Here is an 18,129-nt window from a genome sequence, read left to right as displayed (position 1 = left end):
TCTTTGCGCCGGCCTGAGGGCTAGAGCCTATCTGTACTTCCGCCAGTGTTGTTGTTGTTGTTTTTTCCATTTTTGTGCTGTTGGGTCCCAACTCGTAGCCGTTATCTTGTATTCGTTGTGTAGTTACCCTTATTAGGTCCCATGGTTATCTTTGCAATGCAGGGAGGCCATGCGAGGGTTGACACAAGACCTTATGAGTGCATGTGTTCAGAGCCAGACCGGGAGCTAGACAGAAGGATAACCTTAACTGACCCTACACCCCAACTTAACGGGACGATTACAAGAGCGTTCTACGAGGCTTGCCAGGTTTTAACGGGACGGGGGCAGGTGACGCATTAGCCTGAAAGCCGTCTGGACCAGATTCCACTCCAGCCCATATTGGTAACAGAATACCTCACCCACCAGCCTAATATCGTCTGTTCAAGGTGTTGCATGTTTGCCCAGTATACCATAATCAGGATCTTACTGGGGTCGATCCTGATAGGTCCTCGGACCCGCTTTTCCGCTTCTCCATTTGGTGTGCTCGTGGGTATTTCGGCTTGGTATGCCGGTTCTTCTTTAGGGTCTGCAGTCTTGCTCGGGATGTCCCACGTTTAGACGCACTTTCCATCCTTGCTGCTCTTGGTCGGGTACTGCTTATTGGTTATTCGCAGCTGGCCTGTTTGCACAGGCCGTTCACTATCCGCCACCTGTGACCCCCACAGTAGCCTGAGCTCAGCCCTGTGAACATACATACATAGATGTGTAAATATGTATGTGTGTACATGCACACATTAGTGTCTCACATTTTGGTTTGGCTATTTCATTCGTTTGCACGCAACTACACAACAGCTGCTTGTATGTGTGTGTGTGTGTATGTATACTTAGTTGTCCCAACTGTTTGATATTTTGTATTGTTTGTTCTGCCTGAATTTGTAGAATGCATATTTTGAAAATCCTTGAATGCAAAGTTGTAGATTTAGTTACGTAGATTACAGTCCCCAAATTTGAAATCGATCGGAAAAAATTTATAACACAAACTTTTCATTTGAAAAGGTGAATAAATATTAAAACCCCAATAATTCAAGCTCCACCACAAATTTCGAAAATCCGAGTATGCAGTTTTGTTTGTATTCTTTTATAGATTATAAAAATCAAATTTAAAGTTGATCGGTGTAGAAATGTAGAATTTTCAAACAAACTTTGGATCTCGTTTTCCCCCCTTTTGAGCTCGAATTTTCCAAAAGCCTTTCTTAGTGTGCTCCTACACTATGATGGATACTATGAAAGGATACTTGAGTCAAAATTTCATCTTTTACCGTTTGGATTTTCTTGATCGGTGTAGAAATGTAGAATTTTCAAACAAACTTTGGATCTCGTTTTCCCCCCTTTTGAGCTCGAATTTTCCAAAAGCCTTTCTTAGTGTGCTCCTACACTATGATGGATACTATGAAAGGATACTTGAGTCAAAATTTCATCTTTTACCGTTTGGGCTGTGCGTTGATCACCAATTAGTCAGGACAAACTGTTTTATATATAGAGATAACGCAACGTTTTAAGATAATATCCTAATTTTAAATTCACATTTGAGCCTTTTCGTGCCATATTGAGTCAATACGGTCACGCACAACCTCGGAATATGAAACACGGCACTCGTGTCAATGCCGTGCCGCGATGAGCCACGATCAAAAAGCACTGACAATTCTCATCTCAATTTGCTAGAGTAAAACTTTCAATAGTGGAAGCCACTGATACCATCAAAATATCGAAGTTTGAATGCAATAAGCTGAATATTTAAATAATAAAATCTAATTATTTATTGAGATCAATAAGAACAAATCATATACATACATATATACATCTGCCCGCAATGCGAAGCAGAATATACGTAGCTCCGTTATTCGGTTTCTGCTTTACTATCGCTTACGCAGTCGTTGCCTAGCGACGGTAACTGTAAACTTTTGGCGTTTTGCCTTTGCAATTAACATTAAATGGTCAAAACGAAAGAAGAAGAGCGAGCCAATGACTTGCAGTTGTTGTTGTTTTTAGAGCATTTTTTTTTATACCCTGTACCCAAAGGGTGAAAGGGTACTAGTTTTGTGCGAATGTATGTAACAGACAGAAGGAGGCGTGGCAGACCCCACAAAGTATATATATTCTTGATCAGGGTGACAAGCCGAGTCGATATAGCCATGTCCGTCTGTCCGTCCGCCTGTCCGTCTGTCCGTGTATATGAGCGCAAGGATCTCAGAAGGTACAAGAGCTAGAATTACCAAACTTGGTATCCAGGTTCCCCCAAGACCTAGGCAGGTCAAGTTTGTTTTTTTTATTCCGATATACCCCCCACTCCCCCGCTATTAGTGATTTACGTAACTCCCGTAGTTTTTGGAATTTCGAATTGGATTTTGGTAATTACATCCAGCTAAGGATTATGTGTCCGTATCATGATTTCTCAATGTTGAAGGAAGTTATAGCCATAAATAACAGCGCTGCCGGCAGCGCTGCCCGCAGCTGTTGTTGTTGTTGCTGATTGGGTTCAACTTTGTGCTGCGTACATACACGCATATAAACAAGCAGAGATGTCTGCGTGTACATCTCTGATGTAAATGTATGCTGTTGAAACTGTACATGAACATGTCTTTAATTTAATTAAATATTTAAATTAATATTATTTTTTTTAATTATTAAAAAATTTTTTTTTTATTTTTTCCTTTTTGGTGGGAGGTACAGGGTATAAGAGTTGAGCTTGCTCGACTTTAGCATTCTTTTCTTTTTTTACAATCAAACAACTGTGTTCGATTGCCCAATGTATACATTAATACGAATGTACATACATGCTATATTCATACACAGGCATACATACATACATACATATCAGAGAACTGCAGCGGTGCACCGCAACAATAAGTATACCGCATACCTACTTAGAATATTTCACTCACGATCTGTATGATTTGCGATGTTGACCTTGGATATTCAGTGCACATGTGTTTACACGTATGTACATACATATGTATGTAGTAGAACATGTATGTATGTTCTTTTGTGTGTACACTGCACATATTCCGCTACGATTTTGTTTTGGCTATATCGCTAAGAATACAAACATAAACAAAGCAAGGTAAAAAAAAAGATGTGTACAAAATTAAAAGGATTTATTTAATTCATTTTTTTGCTCTTATGAATACGTTCCTCTATGATCGATGCAACACTAATGAGGCTTATGCAGCAATTAACTATACCCTTCCATATGAAGCAGAATGCAGAAAAAAATAATTTACAGTGCATTATGAGCATACATAAAAAAACGCCGTTATGCACATGCGTTGTTTTCAGTACTTGGTCTTTGCTTCGCTTCAATTTTCATATGCGGTGTTTGCAGTACCCGGTCTTTGCTTTGCTAATCATCACATTGATTTTGTCAACTCTTCTCTCATCGTTTCTTGCGCACGCAATATTTGTATTGTGCGCGTATGAGTATAAGTACGATTGCAGAAAACGACAACAAGAATATGCGATGAAAAAGTAAAGCAGAAACCGCATACACCCATGATCGAGTACGAAAGTGATCCAGTCATAGCAATACAAAAATGCCTTTTGAGTAGGTCACTGAATTGACAAAATAGTATGCGGTGGCGATCACACCGCAACCGCTTTTTCAGTAAGTATACTTAGAGTCACAAAAATAGGCACTCATGCAGTTCTCTGATACATATGTATGTATGTTTCTCTCTACTTTTTCAACCGTACGTAGAGAACCGCACACATAGACACGAACTGTTGCTTGTTGTGTGTGTGAGTGTGTGTATGTGATGTCCCCAACTATTTGATATTTGTTGTTTCTGCATAAAGTTATTAATGAAAACCCTAATGCCAAATGCACTAAACAAAGAAAAAATTACTTTTAAAAATGTTATATAATTTTCAATTAATTAACATTTCATGCTCTGTCAGTGCAAGACGAATGTACATACATACATATGTAGATACATATGTACATACATAGATGTGCACATATGTATGGACATTCACACATTAGTGTCTCACATGTTGCTTTGGCTATTTCAATCGTTTGCACGCAACTACACGAACAGCCAAAATCCCTTCTTAGTGCGCATCTACACCATGATAGGATACTTGAGCCCAAATTTCAGTTTCCTAGCTTTTACCGTTTGGGCTGTGGGGTGTTGATTGTGTTTCAATTTTTCCACGGAAAATCCCCCCTTTTTCATGTCCCAGGAAAAATGGTGAAAAACCAAGTATGCAGTTTTTCTTGTATTCTTTTTGAGAGTATACAAACTAAGTGTGAAGTTAATCGGATAAAAATTGTTAATTTTTCATACAAACGTTGGAGCTCGTTTTCTCCCCTTTGGAGCTCGAATTTTCCGAAACCGAAATTTCCGAAATTTCAGCTTCCTAGCTCTTGCCGTTTGGGCTGTACGTTGATTGCCAATCAGTCAGTCAGGACAAACTGTTTTATATATATAGAGATTTAACAACTTTTAAAAAATTAAGTTTCAGAGCGTCGATTTTTCAATGTGCTCGCGTCTGCTTCTTCTTTTTCAATCTGTTTTAATTGTTATCGACTTATTTAATCTCTTATATCGACTAGTCTTATTTCGATAACTTACTGGCTATGCACATTTTATACTCGGCCAATCTGACATTAGATTAGGGATGTAAAGAAAAATCGATGTATCGAGCATCGACGATGTTTTTACCACGATGCATCGATTTTTTCCGATGGTTTTTTTGCTAACGATGCATCGTCGATCCATCGATGTTTGTCCAAACATCGGGCATTATTCATGTTTTGTTGGGCGGTCACATTTCTTTGTGTGGTTTACCAAAGAAGGTATATTTGTATTATAAATTATTTGATGTTTTCATTAAAATGTGTATTTTGTAGTATAAATTTTAGATTGTTAAGCATTTTATCTCCATTTTTTCATATATAATGTCAGGCTTAATATGCTTAGAAGGCGTAACTAAAACGCGATTTTGTTTTTAAAACTTTATTTTTATTCCGAGTACTCTATTGATTAACAACATTAAGTAAAATACTATGAGAGTCTCTCTTGATATATGTACATTTTTTATTTTAAAAATCTCTTAGTTTTCTCCCTAATATAATTTAATTTAATCTTTTAAAACATCGATACATCGATGTTTTTTTGCGATGCATCGACCATGTATCGATTTTTAATAAAGAAATTGATGTACATCAACATCAATGTTTTTCCTTCGACTTACATCCCTACATTAGATCGGCTTCGATTTTTTAAATTTATATTTCAACGGTTTCATTTACATTAATTTGCATCCACGGCCCATTCGCTTGAGGGGCTCCTGTGGCTACTTTTATATCCTGGATACTTCGCTTCTTCAGAAACTCTTCAAAATCGAGGGATGTGAAACATGAACCTCGGCCAGATATAACTCTTCTTGGTCGGCAATAGTATGCAAAGTACTATTCCAAACAGGTATTTTCTTCACGAGTCTTGGTAGAGCTTACTGGGTACAGCTTTACAAACTTGTTAAACGAATTAATGACGACCAGAATATGCTTGCTTTTTAGATTGGACGCACGGTAAAGGAATCGAATTACCTGTTCTTGCATAAAATTTGGTACATACAGAAGTAAATTCTCATGGTCGTCAACTCTGTAAGCCACTCTGTCAATCAAGTCAAAGTTCTTAACACTACCTTTCTCCAAATCTTTTCGAATAGCTATAACCTCACTATCTCGCATTTGCTCTGTTCGCAAAAGCAATTCGACATCTCCTGGAGCTGCCCCGACCAATTCAATAATATCCTTTGACAATATATTTTCACGCGTTTTGAAAAATTTGGTTAAGGACTCGAAAATCTCTTCCTCCTCAAATGAATTTACAACATTTGCCACAGGGTCATTACTTTCGGACTCTAACGGATTCACTTGTCTGCTGAGCGCATCAACGTGGGTCATACCTGATCCCGTCCGACGTACAATGGAATAATGGCGCCCGTGTGCAGCACTATACAATGAGAGAACTGGGGGGTGCGGAAAGACTTTGTTTCAGTGTATTGAAAACTGCTCTTTCTGTTTCTGACAAGGGAAATGATCCTTTTCTTTTAAGGGCATCTGTAAGAGGTTTGGCTATCTTTGAAAAGGATGGAACAAATTTTCGAAAATAAGAAAAAAGACCAATACAGGAATGCAGTTCTTTGCCATATGTCGCCACAATAATATCATCCATATAAACTAAAAAATCTCGAGATTTCATCAAAGAGTCCAGAACATTTGAAATAAACCGCTGAAATACGGCGGGCCCGTTTTTTAGCCCAAACGGCCTTCTTAGATATTCATATTGGCCGTCGGGGGTCGTTATCCATACCTATTTGGTGGAATCCGCTTTTTAGATCAATTACCCCCAAATATTCTAGACAATCCTCAATAAGTGGCATAGGAAAATTGTCACGAACTGTCAATTTGTTAAGGCCTCTGTAGTCAATGTCCATCCTAATATCACCTGATTTCTTCTTCACCAAAACGATTGGTGACGCATATGGCGAATGGCTTTCTCTTATTATATTATTTGTCAACAAATCCGCGACTATGTTTCTAACTTTATCCCTTTCATAATACGACAGTCTTCGGGGGCTACTATGAAAGGGTGTATTATCATTTAACTTGATTGTCATAGTGCACTTTGGCGACCAAGGAGTAACTGGGCTTTTGTTTAAATAATGAACCTTCATTAAATCCCGGCATTTATCAGCTATACCTAGTCCGAAGTCCAAGCCGACATATAGACTTTCATCATGAAGGCCAACAAATTCATGTAACCGTTCACCATACAATAGCTCAGCATCTTCGGCCTTGGATGCATTACATTTGTTACTAACTTCCAAACATTCATTTCATTTAGTTCCTTAAGGCTATTGTGATCGTCTGCATGACAATTAAATAACTTTGATTTGTCGAGTACGGATGCACAGAAAGATTGAAGATTGATAAACGAAACCAATTATTTTATCAGCATTATAATTTTGGCAGTTACATCTATGCTTAACATCTGTCAAAAGTTTTAAATTGAGTATACTTAAAGCATTTCTTCCCAATAGTAATGGGGTTGGTAAAATGAAATCGGGAACTACATAAACTGGTATTTCATAATATTTGCTTTCAAACAGAACGGAAAAATTAATTTCTCCAAAAGTTCGGATGGACTGATAGCCAAAACCACGGTATTTACTATTTGATAATTCGCCTTTCAAAATTCTTAGTGGCACAAATGATCTTGCTAAAAAGCTTATTGGGCTTCCGGAATCTAACGACGAAAAAATATTTTTTACTTCTGTGCACCCGTTATTTTCATATATTCTTAAACTTACTAGTTTTATGTAAGACTGGTCTTCTTGCGACGATAAGTTCTCCGTAGCGATGCCTACGATCTTCTTAGGGCATTGTGTAGCTTTGTGGCCAACCTCAGAACAGTTAAAGCAAGCATTCGGTGGCCTTTTCGGTTGCTGACAATTCTTGCTTATATGGCCAACCTGATTTGTGGGCTCAGAACTCAGACGACGGGGTGCAACTGCACGTTCAACTTCACACACCCAAACATTAATTGACAGGTGATCGTCTTCGGAAAATCATTGGAATCATTGCTCCAACATCTCGTATGTGAAAATTCGGCAAGCTTCGGGATTTTTCCAACATGGCTTCGGTATCATACATACTTGCCTGCAGTTCTGCTAAGCGTTTCCGGGCAATACACATCAGACATTCTTTCCAAAATATTTAACTCCCGATCGAGTGCGGCTAAAGTTGTGTTCTTGCCCGCGTTCGCAGCAACATTCTTATCTGGCAATGCATTTCGAACTTCTTTATGCTCATGTTCGTTCACTAACTTATAGTTTTTCCCAGTAAACGGGACGTCATCGTTTCCAAGAACATACTGGTGATCGCCGCCGCCTACGACGTCATCACGTTTCGCCAATTTTTCCCCAGTGGCAGGGACACCATCCACTTTTCCAAGAACATACTGGTGATCGTTGCCGCCTGCGACGCCACCAGATTTCACCTCACCATACTGCTTCACTCCACTCACGCCGTCTTCACGCCCAGAAATTCCGAGAGAATTCACCATGTCGCCATCACCGACGCCATTTTTGCGCATTCGCACAAGCGCCTCCGCAGCCGCAGTTTCCATTTCTTGTGAAATGCCTTCTTGCGAAATTACAAGGTGCAATTCAAAAGTTCCAGAACTTTTATTAAAAAACGAAAACTATTTTTTTTTTTGGAAAAATTTATTGGTCGCCTTCAAAATAGTCTCCTTTCGCCTGAATACAACGTTTTCAACGTTCAAGGAGGTGATCGAACGACTTTTTTAGGTCATTTGTCGGTATAGCGTTGAGGATGGCGTTGAATGGCCTCTACGTCTGCATAACGCTTTCCTTTCATGGGCATATGCATTTTCCGAAAAGGTAGAAGTCGCACGGTGCCATATCAGGTGAATACGGCGAGTGGTTAATGGTTAAAATGTGATTTTTGGTCAAATAATCGGTCCCAATCGGCTGATTTTTGAGCAATTTTTGGTCGTCAGTCAATTTGTGCGGAACAAACCGTGCACACACCTTTCGTAAGCCCAAATGTTCGGTCAAAATGCGATAAATCGATGTTTTGGAGATGTTCAATTCCATTTCCATCAATTTCAATGATGATTTCGGCTGATTTTTGATGAATTCACGCACTGTTTTGATGGCATTTTTGGTGATCACGAATTTTGATTGGCCCACATGTTGATCGTCATTTATGTCCTCACGACCACTTTGAAAACGTTGAAACCACACGTGCACTATGGCAATCATCGCCATAAACTTGTTCCATCAATTGAAATGTTTCGGTAAAAGTTTTACCAATTTTAAAACAAAATTTAATGTTGGCTCTTTGTTCGAAGCTCATTTGCACACCGATAACACAAACATACTGACACTTAAAACGCAATAACTTCACTTCCAATCGATGAAATGTCATGAAATGGACTCACTGGACAATCGATAAAGATAGCAGATTCTAATGCACCAGTCGACATATAGATAGCGCCACCAGGGGGCGCTAGATTCAAAAAGCCCTGTTTCCTTTGAAGTGCACCTTGTACTTCAGATAACTAGCATATCCATTTCACGCTGAGCATGTTCAGATATGTATTAATGTAGATTGGCGAAGAAGTGGGAGGGCTCACCCCACATCTAAGTCTAAAATTCATCTTTATTTTCGATATTTAACAAGTTTTAAAAAATTAAGTTTCAGAGCGTCTCTTTTTACATGTGCTCGCATCTGCTTCTTCTTTTTCAATCAATCTATTTTAATTGTTATCGACTTATTTAATCTCCTATATCGACTAGTCTTATTTCGATAACTTAAATGGTAAATGAGCTCCAAAGTTTGTTTAAAAAATCGATTTTCAAAAGAATACAAGAAAAAACTGCTTGTACGTGTTGACTTAATAAATGCTTAAAAATACAATAGAAACAAAAACAACACGACCTAAATATAATTTAAACTTAGGAAATACTCTACTATTTATCCCAGTTTTTTTGCACAAACTCTATCTTAAAACATTGTATTATGTACATACATACATATATCTACAATTTGGCATTCAATGATTTTCGAAATATCGAAATATAGATATTTTGCAATATCAAACAGTTGGGGACATCACATAATCACACTTACACAGTCCGTGTTTTTTATTGTTCTTGGCACATCGCTGCACTGCGTGGGGACGAGTGCCGTGTTTCATATTCCATTTTTTGCGTGTTCGTGTTGACGCAATAAAGCACGAAAAAACACGAACGTGAAAATGCAATAGAAAGTTAAAGTTAGGAAATATTCTAAAATTTTGTCCAGTGTTTTGCACAAAGTCTATATTAAAACATTGTGTTATGTACATATATGTATTTTATTGTTGCAAAAAGCAAGGGATTTAAAGCGCATATCCAAAAAAAAAACAAAAAAAAAACAATGCTAATGTTAGTCACATTTGCATAAAATAAATTAATATTTTACGAAAAAGGAATATTTTGTACATATGTATGTCGGTTCTTAAAATTGGACTAACATATACACAAGTATACAAGCATAAATTAAATTGCGGCATTTTCCTAATTCGATTTACAAAGAAAAATTTTTGTATTCATTCACCGATACAGATTCGTGTAACGCGCTGTAACGCACCGAAAAAACCGACACATGTCCATCTCTGGCATCTCAGCTTTCGAATGAACTCTTTAGAAATTTTAGAGTGTCGGAAGAGAAATATTATATAGTAAATAAATGTATAATTGTAAGCACAAATACTGAGGCTGCAAAGACGGGCAAGATGTGAACTCAAGGATCTCAGACAGTATAAGACACCCCCCACTCCCCCCGCTATTGTGATTTTCCATAACTTCCGTAGTTCTTGGAATTTCGAAACTCAAATTTGATATTTACATATTAAGTTTCATCATCATAGGGCAATTAAGAAGAAAGTTATAGCCATAAATCCAATCTTTGCTCACGCTCTGCCCGCAGCTGTTGTTGTTGCTGCTTTCAATTAATTCTGTACTGCATACATGCACGTACATATGTATTAGACAGGTGCATGGCTTCACTCATAAGCAGGGCTGACAATTTCGCTTTTTTCCCGTAGCTCCCAAGTAGCTCCCCACGATCCACATGTACCATGTACAACGTGCCCAAATAAATACACTTTATTGGGTTTTGTAAAACGTTATAATAAACTTCACTGCATTTAATCCTATTACGTTATCGAGACTGGGTTCGACCATTACAGAAGCGAGTCGTTACTAGACTAATGATAAAGAACTAGTGCAGGCATGACAAAGCCTACAGCGAAGGAGATGCATAAACAATTAAGATAACTGGTGTTGCCAGACACAATTCATTTCGTTAATTCAGTTTAAATTCAAATTCAATTTATAAATATATGATAGTAAATAATATCTCCTCAAACATCCTCCCCACGTTGAAAGGCTCGACTTTCAAAATTCATCCAGAGGGAGCTACTCTAACCTTGCCGTCTTTTCCAGGAATGACTGCAGTCACCCTGGCCAATGACCATTGTTGTGGCGGCAGGTTGTCCTCATGTACGATTACAACTTGTCCCACCTTCAGGTTCGGTTGATCCCTTGTCCACCTTGCTCGTTGCTGAAGAGTGTGGACATAATCTCTTTGCCACATGCTCCAGAACTGTTGTTTAATGTATGACACTCTTTGCCATCTGTCAAGGTACCGCATTTTCTTCTTAGCATCATCCGACGTGGAAAGTTTGGATGCAGCGCCAACAAAATTTGTTGCGTTGGCGGATGCATAGTAAAAATGCGTTTGTAGGCAGCTCAGTCACAAGTTCCATGTGAACTACCTTTGAAGCAAAACAAACGAAGATTCCTGCGTATGTTTTGTACGGAGTTTTGCTTCTTATCCGGTATGAAGTGTAGAATGGTCCATAGAAGTCGACGCCGGTAACCATAAACGGTCGCTCGGCTCGAAGGCGGTCCGCCGGTAGATTCCCCATAATCAGTTGTACGAGGCGAGGTTTGTAATGGAAGCAGTGTGTACATTCGCGCACCACTTTTCTGATCAATTCACTTGCATGTTGGTTCTGTGTATAAATTCGATGTAAAGACGAGTGAACGGATGGATCCTAGGTATTAAAGCTTGATGCTTGGCGTCGAATGGCATGTCGCAGTTTGCCAATCTACCTCCTACTCTCATCACACACACTGCTGAATCGCCACAGTCCATTTGGTGTAGAAACGGTGCTAGACATTGCAAGCTGGATTGCAAACTCTTTACTTTTTGAAGTAAGGATATCTCGTTTGCATATGACGATTGTTGAATGTGCGCGATTACCTTATATATATAGATTCTCCAAATTCTTCTGGCCGGCATCCTCGAGATACTATGTCCGCAGGGTTCGACGCTGACGGTACATGCCTGCAGGTAACGTTACCACTGTGTTCTTGCAATTCCGAAATCCTGTTTCCAACGAAACAATGCAGTTGCGAAGCGTGCATTTTCATCCATTGTAGAACGATCCTTGAGTCAGTCCAAAACGTTACGTTTCTCGTATATGAACGCAGTTTGGACTCAAATTTGCGCCACGTGCGGCACAGAAGAAGGGCGGCACATAGTTCCAATCTTGGCAGTGATTGTACTCGTATCAGTGCAACCTTCGATTTTGCAATGAGTAAATTTGTCTTTGTCTCATCGGGCAGCTGAGCGCGAACATATATGCAGCATCCATAAGCCCGCTCAGATGCGTCCGCGAAACCGTGAATTTCGCAGCGCTCGGTTGGCGATGTGAAAACGAAGCGTGGAAACTGAAGTGTGGTTATGTTTCGAAGATCTTCCAGCATCTCTATCCATTTGTTTCGAGAGACGTCGTCGACTGGCGTGTCCCAATCTAGACCCTTTAAAGCCAGATCCTGTATAAAGATTTTACAGCGGATAAGTATTGGGCTGATAAGTCCCAGGAAGTCAAATATGCGCGCTACCACTGACAAAACGGATCGTCTTGTTACCTGGTCAGGTGGTTCAAATTCGTTGCGAAATACAAGCTTGTCTATATTGGGCTGCCGTGCGAGCCCCAGCGCTTTCATAAATTCATTATCCTTGAGTTTGATTGAAACTTCATTGGATGAGGTTGCAGCAATGTCACTAGAGTTGCTGCTGAACTTGGTTAACTGCAAGCCTGCTTTCAAAAGTAGCGCCACAACATCATCCTTTTTGTGTTGAAGGTCTGTTATGGTGTCTGCTCCTGTGAGTAGGTCGTCTACATACAGATCATTGCGCAGGACGGCTATGTGGCTATGTGATGAAGTCCTCGCCGCGTAGATCAGGTCTCCATAGTATTAATTGAAAGCACCTGTGTCTTTCGTCGATAACAAATTGCCTATACATTTTCGCAATGTGAGGGCAAATCTATATAAACGAAATGAAAGAAGCGTTGTAATGAGGTCTTGCTGAATCGTTGGGCCAATCATTTGCAGATCGTTTAATGAGAGGCCAGAAGTCGTTTTGGCTGATGCGTCAAAGACTACTCCCAGCTTTGTCGTAAGGCTCTCAGGGCGCAACACGCAATGGTGCGGTATGTAGAAGTGTGGTTGTGTGTGGTCCACGTTGGACGCAAGGGACATATGCCCGAGATTTATATACTCGTCTATAAATCCAACATATTCCTTCTTCAGCATCGGGTTGCTTTCAAGCCTGCGTTCGAGCAGCTTGAACCTATGTAGTGCGTTTTTGTAAGATTCACCAAGCTCGGATGGTGATCTTTTAAACGGTAGTCGGACTTGTATCCGGCCGTCCTCGCGAAGAGAAACTGTATGGCGAAAATGCTGCTCACAGCGTTGCTCTTCCTCTGTAAATTCGGATGGTTTTGTAGTACAATTATCTATTTCCCAAAATTTCTGAACTAGCCTCTCGATTGAAACTGATTATTGAGAAAAGTTGCAGTGTTGCAGTTGTCCATCAGCGTTGTGATCGAGGACACCGCCAATTATCCATCCATAAGCTGTGTTGATAAGGCACGGCATTCCGTTGCCCAAACTATGCTTACCTTCTCTGAGGGCTTCAAAGAAACCTTCAGTGTTGATCAAAATGTCGATTTTTGTTGATACAAAGAACTTTGGATCTGCTAGAACAATGTTCGGTGGTATACTCCAGTTTGACGTCTTTAATGTTTGCGATGGCTGATTTACACAATTCTGCTTAATGACAGAAAATGTGGAAGCCCAACTGAACTCAGTGCAGCGATCCTTCAGTTTAGCATAAACATTAAACTTGATTTTTTGCCTAACAGCCGAAATACCGCTGACCTCCTGATGAATGCGATGTTTTTCAAGTCGCAGCCTTTTTGTAGTTTCCTCTGTTATAAATGAAACTTCTGATCCAGAATCTAGAAGCGCTCGGACCAAATGTAGCTGACCACATTTGTCGCTTATGTATACAACGGCTGTCGGAAGAATGCCTTTTATGATTGGAGTAATCCTTGCAGCAGCATTCGACGAATGTAGAGTTGAGTTTTCAACTTTAATGTTAACTGGACCTGCGTTATCTGGAAGTGAAGTAACCTGCATGCTTTGAATAGTTGCTACTGTAAAACTGTGTAATATAGTATGATGACTTGCTTGACAAATTTTACATCTGGACGTGGATGAGCAATCTTTCACCCTGTGGCCTTTACGCAGACAGTTGAAACATATGCCAGCCTTCCTTACTGCATGTCTGCGCTGTTCCAGTGACAAATCAGCAAAATCTTTGCATGAGCTAATGTAGTGTGCAGTTGCCTTGCAATACACACATTGGCATTGTGTACCTACAAAGGCCCTTGTTGTAGAAAATTGTTTCGTTTCATGTTTAATGTTGCGCCGTTCCGATTGGCAAAAACTTCCTCGTTGACTTTCGAGAAACTGGCACCGACGACTTAGAATGTTGCAACATTCATCCCACGACGGCAGTTTCTCTAGATTTTGTTTTTCGTTGTAGTTGGTTTTGCTTTCGGCATCCACCTTCGTAAGAACAATATGGCATAGGACGCTATCCATAATTTCTTGAGCAGATCTGACAGACAAAAGTGATCCGCGTATTGCAGATGCATTATCGACGAGCTTTTAAAGAGCTGTCGCCTCAAGTTGTACCATCGTAGGTAGCTCAAATAAGCTAGATATACAACCTTGAAAAATGAGAATCTTGCCCATGCTTTGGGGTAATTCTCTTCAGTTATTTGAAAGGACTGCACCACTTCAAGTGCTGGCCCTGTTAGATAATTCAACAGATAATTAAATTTATCTATCGTTACGATATGCGGATCCTCGTGGATGAGATTGTTGAATGAACTTTTGAATCGTCTGAAGGTCGCATATTTGCCATCGAAGCTCGGCAGTGTGAGCTTAGGCAATTTATTTTGATGTGTAACTCCATTGCCCACAGTGGCGTTCATGAAGCTGGCTTCTGTAATGATTGACTTATTGCTGTGACCCTTTTCATGCAAAAGAGTCCTAATTTTAGCCTTTGCAGCAATGTATGTTTCCTCTAGTTTGGCGCGTGCATCATCAGTGCAATACAGCGACGCGATTTGAGATTGCACGTTGCACAGCTGACGATAATGTGACTCCAACAGTGTGCAGTCTGCACTCAAGCACATGAAGATCTTCACCTTCTCCAGATTCGATTACCTTATTGTGAAGGTTTTCAATATGCCGTAGATATGATGTGCGTTGATTCCTTAAGTTTACCAACTTTGCCTCAGCTTTCGCACATTCGCCTTCAGCCTTTCCACTGTTCATTGTGAACTATGAGTGGAATGATGAGTTGTGCAGAATCAAAAAAAAAAATACTCAGGTTTCACTCAACGTGAGTGAAGCGAAAATTGAATGCACGCTGCTAAAAGGGCAGCCAAATGAAATTAAAGCAACGAGTGATAAGTACAGTAACGCTAAGCACATGCGTGTGCCTATGTACATATGTCACACTATGTATGTATGTATGTATATTTCGCAATTCAATGTATATACGTATGTATTAATACGTGTAGGTATACTTGCGATTAAACTATTGCGGTACTTCTTGCGGGTTGTCGATCATGCGATGCAGTGTGTGGAGAGATTGTCGGGGGTGAAGGGTCCTGTCATGGTCGCCAAAATGTAGCTGCAGAATCCAGTAAAATTAGTTATTCGCCTTGCACTCCCAAGTAGCTCCCCACGATCCACATGTGCCATGTACAACGTGCCCAAATAAATACACTTTATTGGGTTTTGTAAAACGTTATAATAAACTTCACTGCATTTAATCCTATTACGTTATCGAGACTGGGTTCGACCATTACAGAAGCGAGTCGTTACTAGACTAATGATAAAGAACTAGTGCAGGCATGACAAAGCCTACAGCGAAGGAGATGCATAAACAATTAAGATAACTGGCGTTGCCAGACACAATTCATTTCGTTAGTTCAGTTTAAATTCAAATTCAACTTATAAATATATGATAGTAAATAATATCTCCTCAAATATGACTGTTTTGTAAGGCCTGTTGCGGGAAAAAATTGAGAATTGCGGGAAGCGGGAATTCTGGATTTTTTAGAAATGTGTTTGGCTTTTCTCCCGCTTTTTTTAATTTAGTCACCATTCAGATATAAACTATAAAAAATTGCCGGTTCATCAATATTTATACTCTGTACATGAAATGTACAGAAGTATATTAGGTTTGCGGGAGCTGAAAAATGTAACAGACAGAAGGAGACGTGGCAGACCCCACAAAGTATATATATTCTTGATCAGCATGACGAGACGAGTCGATCTAGCCCTGTCTGTCTGTCTGTCCGTCTGTCCGTCTGTCCGTCCGTATGAACACCTGGATCTCAGAGACTATAAGAGATAGAGACACCAAATTTTGCACAAAGATGCGTTATGTGTGTATTCTATACGAGTTTGTTTTATTTTTTTGATTTTCCCCCCCACTTCCCCTCTATGGGGGTTTTCCCGATTTTCCATTCGTATAATCGCCTATATCTCGGAGACTATAAGACCTAGGAACACCAAATTTTAGTCCCAGATGCCTTATGTGAATACGCAGAAAATGTATATTTTGGAATTCCCCTCCCTCCCCCCTCTACCCCGCAAATCGTAACTCCCGTAATTCTTGGAATTTCGAACTAAAATTTTGGAAATACCCCCAGTTGGTTATTATGTGTCCGTATGCCAAATTTCATTATGATAGACAGGGCTAGATCGACTCGTCTCGTCATGCTGATCAAGAATATATATACTTTGTGGGGTCTGCCACGCCTCCTTCTGCCTGTTACATTTTTCAGCTCCCGCAAACCTAATATACTCTTGTACATTTCATGTACAGAGTATAAACACACACAGCTGACGAACAGCTAAAAACCATTCTTATGTGGGTCGTTATGCACATTATATATGTTTTAATTTAATAAAAATATATCCTTGTTTTTCCACTGATTTTAATAGGTTTTAGCATTTTTGCATATGATCAATGTCTTTTTTGTACAGGGTCTGGTTCTGGAACCAATCTACGTGTAAAAACAGAATTATGTACTACCAAACTGCCGAGATGCTTGACTAAAAAGCGAAGAATTCAAGGCTTTGATTCGTAAAGATGACTCGGGCGGGCATAGGGTCTACTGCAGCTATTGCAAGATCACTATCACAGGCAAGCTTAGTGATTTGCGCGCTCATGCAACAACAAAGTAGCACACAAGTGCAATGAACTGTTTTATTCAACAACAAAAATACACTTTGTCAATTTGCCTGACAAAACTATGCTGCTTTGACTACCAATTGCCTTATAATTATTTACGCATGATTGGTACGACCATGTCGTACAAATGCGAACCTCGCAGAACTGAATGATTTAATGTAAATATCACATTACAACAAATAAATTGGTAAAACCATAACCGCTTTATTTTAGGTTTTTTTTCTATAAATTTTCAGCTTTTTTGCCCTTTCTTTCAGTTAGAAACAGTTTTTTTTTATTAATTAAAAAAATGGCAGCACTGCTCATAAAGTACGTTGAAAAGAATGGAAACGAATTGAGTTAAGTGGAACATTGAAAATGAAATAAATTTGTATGAATATGAGTGCGTCTTGTGTCTCATAGCATTCGAAATTCATTGAAATGAGTTAATGAGTAAGAATAAATGAAACGTAAAACGGAATGAAACAATTGACATATCGGAAAACATTCGATTTATTTGAGTTACTCTACTCTAGTTATTGTAAAATCTGCTCACTTTGGTCCGAAATTGAAAAATATTAAGCCTTTGGATTAATCACCAGTGATATGGACAGAATTTTTTTTTAAAAGCGTCGTATTTGTCCTGTACAATTCATTATATAAAGGAGGGAATTCATCTGTTGCACAAAACAAGCTGTAAAATGTTTTGCATTCCAGCCAGTAACGTGGCTTCGGAATGCACATTTTCAAACGCTAGAAATTTAATAACAGAAAAATGTTGTCTATTAGCCAGCAATCCTGACAAATTAACCAAATAATGTTTTGAAATTCTAATATAAATAAATATGTTTTATGTTAGTAATAAGTAAAATAAATACAAATGAAAATAAAAATAT

At 39.2% G+C, this 18,129-nt stretch overlaps 1 protein-coding gene across 2 annotated transcripts in view; it reads left to right on the top strand.

The window, feature by feature from the left end:
- Positions 1-18,129, top strand: part of LOC115629994 (tetratricopeptide repeat protein 21B-like) — a 214,550-nt gene that overhangs the window by 113,954 nt on the left and 82,467 nt on the right. The window lies entirely within an intron of this gene.

Source organism: Scaptodrosophila lebanonensis, unplaced genomic scaffold (genome assembly GCF_003285725.1).
Source record: "Scaptodrosophila lebanonensis strain 11010-0011.00,11010-0021.00 unplaced genomic scaffold, SlebRS2 tig00000197-arrow-arrow-pilon, whole genome shotgun sequence".
In the NCBI taxonomy this organism is placed as follows: domain Eukaryota; kingdom Metazoa; phylum Arthropoda; class Insecta; order Diptera; family Drosophilidae; genus Scaptodrosophila; species Scaptodrosophila lebanonensis.
Note: the sequence above shows the minus strand (reverse complement) of the source record. Positions and strands in the feature narration are given on the sequence as shown.